Source organism: Engraulis encrasicolus, chromosome 23, assembly GCF_034702125.1.
Source record: "Engraulis encrasicolus isolate BLACKSEA-1 chromosome 23, IST_EnEncr_1.0, whole genome shotgun sequence".
NCBI lineage: Eukaryota > Metazoa > Chordata > Actinopteri > Clupeiformes > Engraulidae > Engraulis > Engraulis encrasicolus.
Genome location: NC_085879.1, coordinates 18,895,866 through 18,907,540, shown reverse-complemented (window position 1 = coordinate 18,907,540; position 11,675 = coordinate 18,895,866).

Here is an 11,675-nt window from a genome sequence, read left to right as displayed (position 1 = left end):
TTAACCACGCTTGGCACACAAGTTACAACACACAAGTGAAAAAAAAAATCATGCATTTGTAAATTAACATCCAGCAAGCAACAAGTACTATAGCCTGAAATAATAACAACATCAGGCATCAAGTAGGTCCAGAATGATGCGCAAGAAACAATAAAAACCCAATTACAGAAACAGCCTGACTCACACAAGGGTCTGGTCAACCCAGTTTGACAATAATGAATTCAAAACAATAATGAATTTACAACGATGTGTTCATCCAAGTCATTATATTACAGTGAGTCACCAACTTGTGTGTTTTACGGTTGCTCTGTATCAGTCATGTATGACAAGTCATCAGTACCGTTTCATGGTATTTGTGAGCCCTAGGCAAGGAGGGACTTGAAGGACACCCCATATTCAAACTATTAAGGAAGACCCTCTTTGAAAGATTTTGATAGCATCGTTATTTTCCAGTCATTTAATATTTTGGGATGTCGTCAACAAAGTTGTCATTGCTGTCATACTGACATATAAGTACATAACCAGTCCTTACCAGGGGTGCCCTTTCATCTGGGGGCCCTAGGCAATTGCCTAGTTTGCATGCCTGGTTTTGACACGTATAGGCTACCAGCTCCAGATGATGTCAGAGGGCTATGCTAAAGGCCTGGTATCCTATTGCAACAATCTTTTTGACCTTATAGCCAACGATGACATCAGCTCTGTAACAGTAGCTGCTGGTCTGCAGCAATGATATTTTGTCATGAGCACCAAAGTGAAAAACAATAGCTTATATAGACATACCAGTCACTGTGTTTGTCCTGTATTGGATATTTATTGCAGTTCTTGTGAACCCGTTGGCACAAGTAGTCTACGTGCCACTCAAACCCACCCAACAAACACAACAATGGAATCAGGAGAGCTCAGACCTACAAAGTGTAAGTAAACAGTAAAACATTTGTAGAGTTAATTCAACATTTACCATCCACCCTGGTACCAAATGCACTCTAAAAGATGTTTACTGAACTCTCTAAGTGCTGAATTAACACTGCGTTGCCATAGATTATTTTTTGTACAGACAATGTTTGTAGGCTATAAGGACAATACAAGTGTTTTAACTCCTAAAACAAGGCTCCTGTTGTAAATGTGGTGTTACCAGCATGTAACAGATATTACAGCATTTCATTGGTGCTAATTATGAGGCAGGTTGACACTTACTTGTTGACTTAATCTAAATACATTTTAAACAGTACTGCCATCTAGAGACTACAAAGTATAACTGACAAAACGAAATGGGTGCTGACAGCACATGACCTCCCAAAAAGTTAAGCTTATAAGATTTAAAAAAAAAATATTGAGATATAATTGCACCTATTTCATATATTGACAAAGACAAAAGGGACATAGACAAAGACAAACCGATTTTGGAGCAAAATAAACTCAGTACCCCAACCGAGTTGACACCAACATTTTTTGTGTGATACTAGTTTTTCGCATGATGATACTGGCAAGATACTGGCAAATGGTATCCACATTGCCTCAGGAGGATGCTCCATGTTAAGCCAAGATTCAGAATCCAGGTAGGCAGGCAATGAAGAGGACCAAACAGGGAGTCTCTCTCAAAAAAAGAAATGAAAAGGTAAAAAAAAAAGTCCAATCAACACTCGATCCAATTCCATCAACACTTCCTTACCCTATTTTCTACGTGACACTTTTTGGCATTGGGATATCATATTCTGGCAAATGAAATCCAACACTTTGCATTTAGCCAGTATTTGAACCCCAGGAACGCAGGCAGGCAGGGAACGAAAAGAGCCAAACTCACCTCTCACAAAGACAACAGAAAAGGTCAAAAAATGAATAAATGAATTACATCAACACTTCCTTGCAATAATCTGTCTCTCTCTGATCACTAGGTCCAGTGGGTCTACTCATGCCAACCAGGGAAGCCGACAGGGAGAGACAAAGGGGTCAGTTGCCCCCGGCCCAGGGAGAGGAGGGCCTCTTAGCTCAGAAAATTGAGTGATAAAACAAGACACAAGTCATAAGTTTGTGAAATTAAACTGGCGTATATCAGACATGCCAAAGTGGCTGGTGAGACTACAATTATTACTTGCCGCGACAAAGTTGTACCTATTATTGGCCGGTTGTCACGCCCTGTATTTAAATGTATAGGAAGGGGGGGGGGGGGTGCTTTCAGATGACTTTGCCTTGGGCCTGGTCAAGGCTGTCAGCGGCCCTGATGCCAACAGCCACCAGTTTAATTTCTTACTGGCATTCAGACCAGCTAGCCACACAGACAGACCTCTGCCACCCCAACCAGCACCTGGCAACAGCGGACCCCAAACATTATTTGTACACGCTCCAGTGGGCCATGCCAACCGCGAGGTGCCAACCACCAACTGCCAACCACCAACTGCCTGGGACGGAAAACTCTCACCTTCTGTTTGACAGAGACGCCTGGCGGTGAGCGACGGCGTAAATAACACGAAACACATAACACACAGTGTGTTGTTGAACCATCTCAGGTGATGACATAATGTCAAGATTGAGATGTGAGTGTATTGTAGGCCTACTGTAAGTGCTATAGAGTTCAGATGCAAAACCCCCTAAGTGCCTTTTCAGAAAATAATCTTAATTCATTTTTATTTAATACAAAGCTATCAAAATTGCATATTTTTATTTTATTTATGTAATATAACTATTTATATGTATTATGTAAACCAAACCAACAACTGGGTTCTCTAAAAATATAGAAGTGCAGGTCTTCAGAAATGGAGTTAGGGGGTTTTGATTCTGAACTATTGATAAAAGTTTCTTTTTCCAACCGTGAAATGACATTTCAGCAGTTCATCAGCTTGTAACACTTCAACATGTGCAAAACTGAGTGGCATGGCTGGAATGAAAAGTGCACATTTTTATTTTTTAGTACATTTTTTACACTTTTTAGTTTTTGCATTTTCTTTAGTTCTAGACTCCTTGTACTTGTATAAGCAAGTATAGTTGTTCAATAACGCTGACTCTGATTCTGATTCTGACATTTAGTTCCATCTATTCCACTCCTCCACAGCCATTATCGACCGGTCATGGAAACTGACACCTACCGTTTAGTAGAGCTGCTTCATGAATCCCGAAGGAAATTAAGGACGGTTTGACGGAGGCATTTAACAACAGGCGACACACACAAACACAAAATACCACAGCACACATTGCATTTATGCTTCACCCCAGCGGAGCACCTAACAGGGAAGCAGTACAATGAGAGTTAGCACCATGCTCTGGGTACCTCAGTCATGGAGGAGGGTGGGGGAGAATGGTTAATTACTGCCCCCGCAGCAGCATTGTCGAGAATCGAACTGGCAACTCTCAGGCTGCAAATCCAATATTCTAGCCGCTTACGCATAACTGTCCCAGTGTGAAAAGTGAAACAGGTGTCTTTTTACAGTAATGAGGAAACACATTCTATCACAGCTGTGTGACAGAAGTTGATGTTTTGGAAGGGTGTAAGTTTTGGAAGGGACAATATATGTCCCAGTACATATTTTCTTATACGAAAACAACAAGCTATATTGGAAGGGAATATTGGCCTCCCATACAAGATATGGGCTGTCACATGCCACCATGATCCACATGCAATCCTGCACAGCAAATTCTGCTGTGTTAATTTTAACACTCATGGTGTTGATTCAACTCTCTAAGTGTTGAATTAAATCCTTAATATTTACAGTACTGTGCACAGCCTTGAGTGCACTCCCTCACCAACTATTTTTTACCTTCCTATGCAAAATACACTATTGCTTGTGAGTGACATGTCGCTAAGGTTCACCTGCAAGCCTACGCCCTATTGAGTCCACTCTCCTACCAGCCAATCAATTCAGCCGCGCAGATGGAGGCTAGTCATGGCTCACTGGCACGCAGATTATTGATGTATCTGTACAGAGCAGGGCCCTAGGCAAAATATAGACATGGTGCCCTTTGGAATTACTTTAGCTGGTATTTACCATGGTGGGGCTGACTCTTGCGGACCCCCTACGATGAGCAGATTTGGTGGGGCCCTAGGCAACTGCCTTAGTCTGCCTGTTGGTAAAACCAGCTCTGCATCTGTAAACCAGAATCCCGGAATTCTGCCTCCTCCATCAGGTACGACACTGTGACCCTCCAGGTTGATCAGGAAATGTGTATAAAGCTGGAGAAACCAGCTTAGAGCTCTCTCTCTCTCTCTCTCTCTCTCTCTCTCTCTCTCTCTCTCTCTCTCTCTCTCTCTCTCTCTCATCCTCTCCTACTCTCTTGTATGTCCCATTCTCTCATTCACTCCAGCTCATTGACTTTCTCCCTTTAAATAGGCCTACTAATATCTTACCAGAGAAAACAGCTTAGCTTCATTCTCCATTCTTCTTCTTCTCTCTCTCTCTCTTTCTCTCTCTCTCTCTCTCTCTCTCTCTCTCTCTCTCTCTCTCTCTCTCTCCCTCTCTCTAAAATGTAATGTCTGACCAGAGAAATTGTATCAGTCCTGTCCACCTCCCCTTTTTTCTCTCTTCGATTTAATGTCTGACCAGAGGATCAAATCCGCCTCCTTTCTCTCCTTCTCTCTCAATCTCTTGTTTCCTCTTTGTCTCCCTGAGCGACTCCCTCTTTTTCTCTCTCTATGATTCAATATCTGACCAGAGAAATCAGACCACCTTGTCGCTTTCATCCTTACTTCCCTCTTCCCTTCTTCCTTCCATTCCCTCTCAGAACGATTTGTTTTTTTGACCACAGCGACCTGATTAAGGCCACTCTTCTTCTTCATCATCTTCTTCTTCTTCTTCTTCTTTGTCCTCCTCATCTTCATCTTCTTCTTCTTCTTCTTCTTCTTCTTCTTCTTCTTCTTCTTCTTCTTCTTCTTCTTCTCTCCCTCTCCTCCCCTCTCGCTCTCTATCTGTCTCTCTCTCTCTCTCTCTCCCTCTCTCCCCTGCTCCATCTTTGTCTCATTAGTTCCTGGCACACAAGTTGATGAGAAGAGTATGCAGAGCAGACCCGAGGTGTCAAAAGTAAAAAATAAAAGTAAAAAAGACAGTGTCCTTCCAACACAGGTAACCTATCTGAGTTGTGAGCATGGTACCGTCCCGCCGCACTGCTCCCTTTCGGGCGCCATCAGGGGCTGCCCTCTTGCACAGCTGAGGCATAAATGCAATTTCGTTGTGTGTAGTGTGCAGTGTTCACTTGTGTGCTGTGGAGTGCTGCGTCACAATGACAATGGGAGTTGGAGTTTCCCAATTAGGGTTTCACTTCACCTCTGGAGCAGAGACATCAGATCAGGTTTTAAATACCCCCAGAATTTAGTAAACGGGCTGCAAAGCACATCTGAAAATCTCTGCTGATTCCACAATGTAGGCCTACATTTTTGTATGAATATAGCCTCGCTTGCATTGTTCTGCAACTGCAAGTTTCATTGCAAAGCTGACATTTGAAGATGGGATTCCTCTCTGCTGATTCCACAAATGTCCGTATTTTGCACGAAAATTGCCTCACTTGCATTGTTCTGCAAGTTTCACTATAACACACAATGATTTAGACAGAGTGAGAACTCATGCACGAAAATTGTACAGCACTGCTTGGTTAAAAGCCTAACTAAGTTACCGTACTTGATTCAAAAAGCAATGACACTGCTGCCAAGCTACTTGTAAATGTTACGTAAACTATAGCTTTGCCAGGCCTAGTGAAGCTACTGCTATGACTGCATGTTCTCATTTCTCTATTTCTCCCCTTCTCTTGCTCCTTCTCTGGCATTCTCTCATTCCTCCTCAGTCTCTCCCATCCCCTTCCTCCTTTTCTCTCTCTCCCTGCCATTCTATTAGGCCTACTCCTTCTCTCTCTCTCCCATTCTCTTGCTCCTTCTTTTGCTCTGTCATTCTCTCATTCCATCTTTCTCTCTCTCACTTCTTCCCTGTCTCTTTCATTCCTCACGCCTTCTCTCTATCTCTCTCCCCCCCTCTCTCTCACTCACTCAATCTCTCTCTTTCTCATCCCCTTGTTGCGCATCTCTCATTGTCATTCTCTCACTCCTTCTGATTCTCTCCCATTCCCTTGTTCCTTCTCTCTCTTTCTCCTATCCCCTTGTTCCTCCTTTATCTCTCCCATTCTCCTCCTTTCTCCCCCACCTCTCTCTCCATCTCTCTCTCTCTCCCTCCCTCTCTCTCTCTCTCTCTCTCTCTCTCTCTCTCTCTCTCTCTCTCTCTCTCTCTCTCTCTCTCTCTCTCTCTATTCACTTCATTGTCACTCCTCACAATAGACATGCAGGATACAGCTTGGACTCGGAAGAACACGGTCTCATTAAGCCGAAATGATCATCTCTCTTCTCCTCAAAATGCAGTATCATGACAAGCCAATTAATTTACACTCATGATAAATTAGATTTGTTTTCGCCCAGGCATATCCAATCAAAAAGTGTGGAGGCATTGAAAGTAAGAGACTAGGCCATTTTGGGTTTTTGTCATTTTTGGCATTTGCCATCTGACAGGTTTTCACCATGGCGCACAATCGTGTCTCTTTCATTCAGCCTGTGTGCATTCTCTGGCTTTATATGTCTAGGTCTTCCACTGTTATCTGAACAGGACGGCGGTGACACCCAACACAAAGCTCACAATGCCACTCCATTATCGGCAATGAGGCAGAACAACTCTACACTTTTGTCCATGACATTAGACAAGGACGGTGGATTGTGATAGGGCCTAATGTCAGGCCTCTTTTACATATTGTGTGTGATTTTACCGGTAATTCCCTCATACAGCGTAGCCTACGTACCCCTGCAATGGAGACTCAAGCCAGCATTTAGAAAAGTTCAGTCGCAAGACGCCTGCATGGCTATATATATGACACTATGTCGGTCCATTAACAGGGCTGTGGCTGGGCCCGGGACAAAGTCAACAGAAAAGGGGCCCTCTTCTCAATACATACAATGTAATGAGGACCCAATTCTGAGCCCGGGACAACTGACCCGTTTTGGGGTTGTCAGGTCTGTCGGACAGCCTGTTGTGTTTGGACGTAATGTTGCCTGGCATACTTGGACACAATGTTCTGTAGATCTGTTGTCCTGGGTTTGTGTGTTTAGTCATATACATGATTATTTCAAATAGGAAAACCTAGGTGGGAATGCAAAAAAAATCCCTGCATAGTGCATACCTTTCCACAAATTGGCCATTACCACTAATGCACTTTACATTTATAATACACAAATAAGTTCATTGAAGACCCAACAAGTGAGCTTCGCAACAACAGACCCAGACACAATTTTAAGCATCCTTAGTACACACAACTAAAAAAAAAACTTCCATCAAGAGACTTCTAATGGTTCAATGCAGCCTGGGTAATTCTACAGCATGTCCATCCAACAATCTATTTTCTGGAACAAAATGAATTAATAAAAAAGCTAAAGACCACAGAGAAATGTCTGCAAACTTCATCCACAATTAAAAAGCAACCTTTATTGACTGTAGAAAGTGCCTGTGTGTTTGTGTGTGTGTGTGTGTGTGTGTGTGTGTGTGTGTGTGTGTGTGTGTGTGTGTGTGTGTGTGTGTGTGTGTGTGTGTGTGTGTGTGTGTGTGTGTGTGTGTGTGTGTGTGTGTGTGTGTGTGTGTGTGTGTGTGTGTGTGTGTGTGTGTGTGTGTGTGTGTGTGTGTGTGTGTGTGTGTGTGTGTGTGTGTGTGTGTATAATTGGTGTCAGGGTGAGGACCAGGGACTGACTGTGTGGTACGGTACTTTATGAATCCTGAGGGAAATTAAAGTGGCCAGCAGACATTCACATATCTAACTGTTCATATACTCACTTTGTTCACAAGACAGTGGGGAGACCTTTTCAAATGGCGGTTTTTGTTATTGCCATCCAAAAACAATATTACTTTATATGAAAATGGAGACCATGATGATGTCTCCAACCCTCTGTGATATTTTTTTTATCCATGGAGTTGGAGTGAACACAAAATGTTTTCAAGAGAAAAAGTGAAGAACTTGCAGGGAAAAAATGTGAGGAAAAACACTTTCACTTTCAATGGAAAGTATAGCCTTGAGAGCTTTACAGAGTGAAACAACTGAACAGAGTCGGTTTTACCAATAGGCAAACTAGGCAATTGCCCTGGGCCCCACCAAAACTGTCCGGCTCCAACAGTCAGCCCCGCCATGGTAAATGCCAGCCAAAGTAATTCAAGAAGGCCAATGTCTGTATTTTGCCAAGGGCCCTCAAATGGTTTGAACGGCAACTGAATTATTGCGTTTCAGTTCCTGGACCACTGTTCATACTACAGTGTATATAACTACACCCACATAAAGACCGGTGTGGAATGACTCCCACACTAGTCCCCGTTCCCGCACTCCTACGTGCTTTGAGGAGAGTTCATATAAAGTGGCACACTCTTCAGAGTTAAATGAATAGGCCTACTTTCAAAATATTAACATAACCCTGGAATAAAACAAAATAAAAAATGAAAATGTTTCTCCACATGATGATGGTGAGGAGAGAAAAACTCAGAAAGAATGTAGAGAAACACAGCACAATGGCAAAAAAAAATCTATAGCCTAGTAACCGCATTGCATGGATTTTAAACAAAGAAGAAAACATTCTACTCAATTAAATCACTAAAATTATTAGCCCAAGTGTGTTGAATGGGCCGCAAGCGCCACCTACGTTGATAGCTGCTACCAGAAGTTAAGGCAAAGACACCAAATCTGCAGCCAAATACTAAAACCAGATGGATGGGCTGCTCAACACAAGACTATTTTCCATTCAACTGCAGTACATCAGTCGGGGTGAAAGAGTGTGCAGGATGGTCCAAATCATAGCTATCAGAACTGAGAAAAGGTGAGCGCAATTTATTTGTCCAAGCATGGCTCTCTCTCTCTCTCCCTCACACACAGACGGATTTTTAAACAAAGAATATTTTCCATTCAACAATACATCACAAACAATGGAAACTGTGTGGGATTGGTCCAAATCGTAGCTGTTAGGAGTAGTGAAATATGAAAGGGGATTGTGTGTGTGTGTGTGTGTGTGTGTGTGTGTGTGTGTGTGTGTGTGTGTGTGTGTGTGTGTGTGTGTGTGTGTGTGTGTGTGTGTGTGTGTGTGTGTGTGTGTGTGTCAGGGATGGAAATAAGCACCCGTCCACCTGTGTGTGTGTGTGTGTGTGTGTGTGTGTGTGTGTGTGTGTGTGTGTGTGTGTGTGTGTGTGTGTGTGTGTGTGTGTGTGTGTGTGTATGTGTGTGTGTGTGTGTGTGTGTGTGTGTGCGTGCGTGTGTGCGTGCGTGCATGCGTGCGTGCGTGTGTTTGTGTGTGTGGGCACATGCATATTTACGTGGCAGGAGCACAAAGGAAAGTGTCTTCTTAACCACTGAGACACCTGCACATGGTGCTTTAATTACTCACTGTATAACACTGGCACACACACAGACACACAAAGACCACACACAGACAAATAAAGGAGACAATGCACAAGCACAACACAAAGAAACCACAACACAACCAAACATGTACATTGTGGATGAATTTAATACAGTAACTCATTTTCACTTATTAACATGCCTCACTTCTCTCCTCTTTTTTACGCCTATAGTACCCTGGTTGACATAAACAGCACTGTGAAAAAAAACCCAGCTCCTTTAAGTAATTGCAGACATTTAATTGAACATAATTGTACTGACCGTGTTTCCTGGTTAACATCAACCAATCTCTCAAGTGAGCCACTGTAGTCTGGAGGCTACCTATGCAATTTCTCGTAGGAAAGATGTGGTTTACGATTGACCATGGCTTTTAATTGGGCGTTACGGTTGAGTCATTTGGCATATAAGCATCCCATAACCAATCGTGTCATAATATCTATTCAAACAAACTGCAGCCATTGCCTTTCCACACCTCCCCACTTTCAGATTGGAACCCAAGATCTGGGACCCTCGCTGAGGGATAGAATCCATGCTGTCTTTCAGTTCGTAATGATTGTGCAAAGCAGCATGATTTATCCCTGGCTACTGACTGTGGGGCTATTCAGCGTAACCTCTTGAACGTTAGAATGTAGGCCAGGGTCTGGTGTTGTGGGTAACTCATGCCAATCGTAACCACGGCGGCGCCGCCACCACCACCACCACCACCACCACCACCAGGCCTATTCAGCTGGGAAAGGGTCATGGTGGGGTGAAGACTGAGGTAAACAGTACATTTTGGCAGCGTTACATCAACACTTTGAGAGTCCAACTCAACACTCAAAGTGTCGCTCTGACAATTTCTTGTGTACTGCTCTCGCCAGTATAATAATAACGAGGGGCCCCACAAACAGTCTGGAATTTTATTTTTAATTACGGGGGAGGGCATTGGGTGATTAGGACACTTTGAGGACATGGGGCTGTTTGAACTATGGTATTGAACCAGCATATTGGTTATGTGTGTGAGATTTCTAAGTACTTATCTGACCTTTTCTAACCTTAATGTTTTTAATAGGCCTATAATGTTTTGCTTCAATGAACAAGGAATGCCCAATTCCGTTGTACTGGTTACAAATTAAAGATATTCTATTCTATATTGATATTCTATATTGGATTATCAGAGCTCATAATGCAGTGGAACACTTATCCATATTTACCTTATCAACCATTACATATACCACATTACACAGTAGCCAGTAAGAGGTTGCATGACAACATTGCCATTCTAGAAATTGTATAACATGGGGCCATGTCTTAACCTGTTAAAATGAACAGCTCAACCAAAACATAATTTTGATATATGTTTGAAAGTGAATAGGTACAGTGTTTTGGAAGAGAGCGCTTCAAACTGAGTTGACGCTTTTATCCAAAGCGCCTTACAGCTATTTCCAGGGTATTGGCTACAGTCCCTAGAGCAGTCTTGGGTTAGGTAGGCTATCTTTACTCCAGGGCAGCTGAGCTATGGTAGCAAGGGGAAGGGTGGGATTCAATCCGGCAACCCTCTGATCTAAAGCCCATCTCCCTAACCATTAGCCAACTCCAATTATCTATCTTTTTAACAGTTGAATGCTATAGGGCCAGCCCAGAGCTGTGGAGTCATAAACATGAACAAGATGACTGCGATGGAAGAACGACAGAGAGATCAGTGGTGACACTCCGTTAACTTGCTATACACAGTAAGTGTGCTTGTTTATGTCCTGTAAGACAATGCTGCCTCCTGTGTCACTCACGGTGATATCATTCACACAATGACGCATGCTGCTGTTGGCCACCACTGACCAGCCTGCCCAGGGGTGTCGTTCAGGGGTTAAGGTGTGACTGACTTACCAGGGGCCCATGTATATAGGGGGCCCACACAGTGTCTGACTTATGTAGATATATGGCTGGGGGGTCCATTGGAGCTGATTGTACATAGGGCCCACAATTAGCTGCTACACCCCGACCCTGTCCTCCCCACACACATAACATTACATCACATCGCGGACGGACAAGCCAGATTGAGGTGCTGGTTACACAGATGCGGACATTTTTAAATGCGGATATTTTTTTTTAATCTATTTACATGTAACCCGACATGTGGTTAAAAATGAAAACTCCATTGTGACAGATGCATTTTAGCCCCTCCTCAATGGGATAGTTTTAAACCAGAGTTTTGAAATGCACATTCTAAAACTCTGTTTATGTGTAAATGAGAGGCCAAAACCAATGCGCTTTCAAAAATATCCACATACGTGTAAACGGCTTCTAAAAGTGCT